We start from the raw sequence: 7022 nt of genomic DNA on the forward strand, positions 1-7022 counted from the left end.
GGAAGGTCAATGAATATAGAAAAATGAGTGTCGTCACTAAAGTTTTTAGAAAAACTTTGAAAAATTGTATAACAAAAAAGGATTGTTTGCGAAAAAAGTTCGGGAGTTGATTGTATATAAGAAAGATATTAGATACCCCACAATACCCATTTATAAGAATGATTACCTTAAGTTGATTGTATAGAATTAATTAGCCTTTTAATAATATATTAATTACCCTTTACAATCACATGCAAAAATAAAAAATGAAGAAATTAATAAAAAAATTATTTATTTATATGGGAGGACTTGACCTTGGATCAAAGCTTATAACCTACATATTTTGCGATGGAAATCAAAGTTCACGTAGTTCAAGATATTAGTATTTAGGTTTTCTTTTTCTTTTTAATTAATTTATTTTATGAAGAGAATGTTATTTTGGGTTGGGCATTTTATTATATGTTCTTTTAAGGGCTAAGGGGCAAAAATGCCCTAGAAGTTTTCACGAAGAAGCAACGAGTATCCTTACCTTTCTTAAAGAGCACTATTGCCCCGGAAGCATGGAAAATGGAGCCATGTCCCCCTAATCTATTAACAGACCAATGTTGACTAATGAATTGATGAAATGGCACTTGGACTCAATATTTGGAAGGCAACGTGGCAAGAAGCTTTTTAAAAATGAATATATTTTTATTTCAAACTTTAAAATGAAGAATAAGGGTCGCAAATGAAGGCAAACAAGCTGAGGGTGTGGATGAGGTCTTCAATTCTTGCATGGCATTGTTGAATGAAGGTGAAAGGTTGAGATGCAGTAAGGCAAGAACAATTGTGGACAGGCGAACTCAAATTCCTATAGGGTTGTAAAAGAAAGGCTGAATCAAAGATTTGTCCTTGACTTTTTAGGTATGGAATTGAGGCTTGCCAAATAAACACATTTGAGGTCCTAAATTTTTTTAGGCACTTGCATAATGAGTTAGTGCTCAATTTTGTCTTAATGTAGTATAATTAGTGTCAATGTCAAACCCAAATAAGGTATATTAGTCGTATATCGATGATTTATTAAAGGGCTTTGAAGAAGAAAAGGTTCAAATGAGAGGGGGTAAAAGATAATCACTGATAAATGACAAACTTTATATATTTTTATCCTTTCAATTTAAACTTTTAAATATTTATTTGATACTAATTAAGTTTAATTAGATATTATTTAATTTTATTAACCATTATTTAGTTTTGGGATTCTAACTATCTAAATTTATGTTTTTAAAATATAAATAATATCTTTGATATTTTTGCACAGTTGCTATTTAATTTTATGTTATTTGTACAAATATTCTAGATCGAATTTGAAGGATATTAATGAATATTATTTTGGATAAGAAGAATATGAGCATGCTTGAAGATCAAATCAAGAATTAAATCTTTAAAATTTTGTTTAAATTTATTTTGAGTTATTTAGTGTAGTTTTTAATTAGCATTATTTAGGGTAGTTTTATTATTTTATTATTAGTCTTGTATTAGCCTTACGCACAGGAATGCAACATCCATTCTATATATAAAGGAAGGAATGGCAGAGGCCAGATGACTTTTATGAGAAGAAAAGAAACAAGCAAGCGGCGCAACACTGTGAATTAAGAGAAGGAGGAGTAAAGGCTATTGCGCTTCCTCCAAACTTTTCTTCAATTTCTCATGGCAATGCTTGTACTCTCAATTTTCACTTGTCATTGTTCAATTTTTAGCTCTATGAAGAGCTAATTTTTTTGGTGTGATTAATCACAAACTATAATCTTAAACTTTGATCAAAGTCTTTAATATTCAGGAAAGATTTTATTCTAGCTTTATTTCAATTTGCTCTTCTTCTCTCTACCTCTAAATTTTATGCTTTAATTGCTATTGTTGATTATAATAGCTTTACTGCATAATTTTTGGGTTATAAATTTTATTTGAGATTTTACTTGCTATACTCGATTGATATAGTAACTTAAGAGTAATTTGACTTGGCTTGAGTGATTACTCATGCTTTATTTTTAGTGTGGCTAACATAAAACAATTATTAGGTTGTGGGTTAATGGAGATTTCAATTAATCTATAACTTAATTTCTTGTTTAATTCTTGAATGCTAATATAATTTGAGAAATATATAATGAAATCAGAACAATAAAGTTAAATAAAATTAATTTAATTTGTGGACAAGGAAGATTAAGTTTAGGTAATTGGGTTGTGATTGATTGTACTGCTTGTTCTTGATAACTTTTTTAGTTGAATTTTCTTTATATATTTAATTTTAATTTAGATTTTTTAAATTAATTTCATTATAAAAAGATCCCCCACTATTTACCTTCTTATAATCATAATTCAAATAATTACTTTATTGACTCTAAGGAAGACAATCTAGGTTGCGCTTTGCTCCAAAATTTAGTTTTATTAATTTTGATGCTATTCGACAATAGTGTCAATCACTGAAGAAATTAGAGCGTATGATCTACATCGTTCCAAGAATGAAATTGGAAGGGGCCTAGGTGATGAAGGTAGGGAACCATATAATAGAGAAAGTGAGGGTGAAATTGATAAAGACCAAATCACGGACATAGAGCCATTATCTATTAAGCTGCCACCCGAGTATGAGTCTCATAATGTGGCCATTAGTGTGGTAAACTTAGTTAACACTAAAGAGGATGAGTTTGAAGCTAATTTTAAGGGTGTTGAGACCAAAGAGAATGAGGAAGCATCTATAGAGTTCAAGCTAATTTTAGTTAGAAAAGAGCACTGGGTACCCTTACCTTCTAGTTGGAGTAATATCACATTGCAAGTTTCAAAAAGGGTACAATGTTACCCCCTTCATTAATATTTATTAACTTTTGATCATTAAATATTACTTTTAACTAAAAAGACCCCCTTCTCTTTCTCAATAATTAATGAGTCAAATCCTTCCTCTTTAATCCCTTCCTTACCCAAATCCTTCCTCTTCTATGTTGATTTTCGGGCTCACTAGTAGAAAGAGAGGGGTCTTTGGGTTGTTTTTCTTGCCATCTTATTTCTTCCAGTTCCTTTCCTAATCTAAAATCAGGCATCTTCATCCTCATTACCCACTGCTTATTGTGGTTACTTGATTTCGCCACTACTATTGAAAGCTCTGCCTTTACGATTCCTTTAGGCACAATCTCCCATATTTTCACACAAAAAAATCTCTCAAATCCATGTTTGCTTCCCCAACGATACATTTCTAGCATTTTTTTTGTTATCAGATAGTCAAGTTACTGACTCGGTTTCAATATCCAAATCAGTGGTGGTGATAATATCATTAAAGGTAAGGGGGCTAGTGATTTATTCTTGTCAAAATTTTGGGAAAGCTAGCGGACAAGAGCTTGGGAGTTATAAAGTGAGTTAAGTTCAAGTTCTGGACTTTAGGAGGTGTTTCCTTCTTTAATGGCAATTTTTTTTAATTTTTATTCTTATTTTTTATATTTTATTCCTTTCATCAGAACATTGACGAACCCTGTGGTTGCCACACAAGGTTGTGGCTTAGGAGGCGGATGGGTCTATGAAATTTGAATAGGGTAAAGGGTCAGCTTATTTATTTGATATTGATATGTACATGGAGGTCAAACTTTGATGTAGGGGATTGGAAATATCATGGCATAAAACACTAAAAAGGTTGTAATTCATGCACTAGAATCTCCCTCCTACGTAAGGAGAAATCATGTCATCAATAATAATATCTATAGAGGAATGGGAAATGGCTAAGCCAATGGAATGAAAGAATCTTGACCTTCTTGTAGGAGGTAATTGAGTAACAACACCAAGTATTAGATTGGAGAGGATAATAGTCATGGGAGGAAGGATCGCATATGCTACGTGCAATGGATTTTTTTTTAATTTTTTAAAAAATACTAGGTAGCTGCCACTTGGCAACAAAAAAGTCAAAGCAACAGTCAAGAAATAGTCTTACTAATGGTAGGGTAAAATTGCTCCCTTTTTGGAACTTCCAAGGTGATATTGCTCTAACTAAAAGGTAAGGATACCTAATTGTCAACCTAATAAAATTGATGCCAATTCAGCACATTTTCCTGTACTTTCTTTCACTAATTGGTTCAATTGTGAATATTTTGGCTTTGAATTTAGAAAAATGGACTTTAGTTGAAGTTTATCTTAATAATAGGATTTATTAGCAATTTTTGTAAAAATCTTGCCTTGATTTAAGTTTTGAAAGACCTTATAGTTGTATCTATTGTTTCATGTGACTTCCAATGAGTAATATAATGATAGAGAGCTAGATGATGCATGAAGATGCATTTGGAAACATAAAAGTAATAAAAATTGAGCCACAAATAAAGAATGAGGGCTTTGTGTCATATGTCATGGCGCATGCATAGTGCACCACAGCATGTGGCATAGAGATGGGCTTTGAAGAAATTGCACAAGTGCTATGGTGCATAGTCAACATGTCACGGTACATTACCATATTTTTGCACATCCATTGTGTCACATGGTTTAGATTCTGCAGTACGTTTTGAATTATAGAACTGAAGTTAGGGTTTCATAAGCCCATAGTGATGCCTCCAGTTGAACACACATGAATTTTAGAGATTCTTTGAAGCTAGCTCTGTAGGGTTTAGGGTTCTTGAGGGAGATTTGGCTAAGGATTAAAGATTTAAAGGGATTCAAGTAAATTTCCTTTGGTTTTTCTACTTCCCTTTCCTTTTCTCTTTGTGTTTTTGATATGGGTGTTGAACAAGTCATTGTTTATTGGTTTTTTTTCTGAACAGAGTAGCTAGTTTTCTTATTCTAAGATTATTTGAAACCTTTGTATGGATTAATACTTGTTTATTCCTCTCTTTTGATAGTTAATGATATGTGTGTGTGTGTGTGTGTTTTTTTTTTTAAATTTTATCCAATTTTAATGCTTCTAAGTGCTTGATCACTATTTAGTTTTTTGTTCACTTGTGTTGTTTTTGAGAAAGCTAATTTAAGTGCAAAATTTGAATAAAATAGTATTAGATTTGAAGTTTACAAGGATAAATGGATAGTTTGTTATTAAAATAGAGATATTTTATAAACCTTTTATAATCACATTAAGGTTGGTGCTTAAAATTTGTTTTCACTAATCTTTTGCAAGAGATTGTGAAAATTGTAGTGTTAGCAAATATATTTGATTCTGACTTAAGAAAGCTTTTTCAAATAAATTAGAATTTTAGACTAGCACTTTTTTTATTATAAATCATTTTGAGGGGAAATAACTAAAATCTTATGAAATACAAAGGGGAGAGATAATCCTAAGGTTTTAACTCTTAAATTCATAGTATCAACTAAATTTGTTAGAAAGTACCTTTTTAATTTGATTTTTATCTTTTCGCACAAATACTATACTTGATTTTGCTTAATCTAACCAAAAGCACAATAGTGAATTTTTAATTCTCTTATGCCTAAATCCTTATGAGAATGATAACTTTGGAAAACTTTTTATACTTGTGAGGACCCGTATACTTGTGGTAATGTTTGACACCTAACAACAATGCTCTTCTAAGAAAACTTCCTGGGCATTTTGCCTTCAACCCTTGAAATTATAAACTAAAGAGTTAATACATTAAAAGTTCATGGCTCCCAAAACACTTAATTTAATAATCAAAATAATTTAAAGTTCATAGTTCCCAAAATACAAGACACAGTCTACATTATTGAGTTGCAGTTGGTGATTAGGTAGGCATTAATAAACTCTTGAGTATTTGGTAGGACCTTTGAGAAGATGATAGATTGCCTCTTTGAGATGATGATTATTATTATTGGACCCTTTGAGATGATGGTTATGGGTAAGTTCTTTTGTTGTGGCCATACTTGCCACGAGACGTACATTAAAGGCTCGTGTTTGTCCTACGAAGTTTGTGAAGCCTAGGAGACTCATCCAATGCTCTTCTTCTCTTCTTCTTTGGCCTTCATGGTCTTTTGGTATAGTTAGATGGTTTAATGGGCTTGTTTTCTCTCTAGGGCCACTTATTTCAACCATTAATACTTAATAGGATTTTCTATTGGAGAGTCACTTCAACATATGATTAGATGGTTAAATATTAATGTACATACTTATGTGGATCTTCTCTATTTAGATATATTCAACGCACAGCATATAATGTCATCCCTAACATTATCAAACACACAGGACACCAAACACAGAATACTGTTATGATAATTGAGAATTAGTCTAATCTCAAGATAAAAGGTCATTATAATACAAGGGTTAAAAATATTTAAGAAAATGGGATTCCAAGAAAACCTTTTTTTTTCCAGATCATTTAAACTCAAACTATAGTTTAAAATAAAATAAATAAGATAATGAAAGTATAGGAAATTCATCATACTTGAAAATAATAAGCAAAACAAAGTTCTTTAACTAGAGAGACACAGTGTGCTGCAATGCAATCCATCATCTACTACGGTAAACTGCATAAAGGGAAATATTCTTCTTTGTGCCTTGCATTGCCGTGTGATAGACAATGCGCTGCAAACACACGACCACTATCGTGAGAGTGCCATTTCGCCATCTAATGTTTGATTTGAATGATTCAAGTGCCCACACATAGTTTTAAAATGTAATATCCACCTTGACATTACTAGGACAATACTCACACACCGTTGTGATAACTAGGATTAAATAAAATCTCATAAAGAAGTCATCACAACCTAAGGGTTTAAAGATAATTAGTTTAAAACATTAGGATCTCAAGAAAACCCTTTTTAAAATATTGTTTGAGCTCAAACCATGGTTAAAAATTAATTTAGAACAAATACGGAAGCATGGGAAACAAACCATGTCAAAATTAGGTTAAAACGCCATCCTTCTGCAAATTTTGGTCTGTCCACCGCGGCGTAAGTCACGCCCGCCGTAGCGGATGGCACAGAGGGACGAGTCCCTTGAAGGCCTAATGCGACGTGACAGCAAATTGCTGTCATGACAGCCCTCTGAACTTTCGAAAGCGTATTGTTTTGTTATCCGATATTCGATTTGAGCAGTTCAAATGTTCACACGAAGCTCTTTAAGCCCTCTAGCTAATGGC

Source organism: Prosopis cineraria, unplaced genomic scaffold (genome assembly GCF_029017545.1).
Source record: "Prosopis cineraria cultivar Desert tree isolate PC_DT_omini unplaced genomic scaffold, ASM2901754v1 PC1, whole genome shotgun sequence".
In the NCBI taxonomy this organism is placed as follows: Eukaryota; Viridiplantae; Streptophyta; class Magnoliopsida; order Fabales; family Fabaceae; genus Prosopis; species Prosopis cineraria.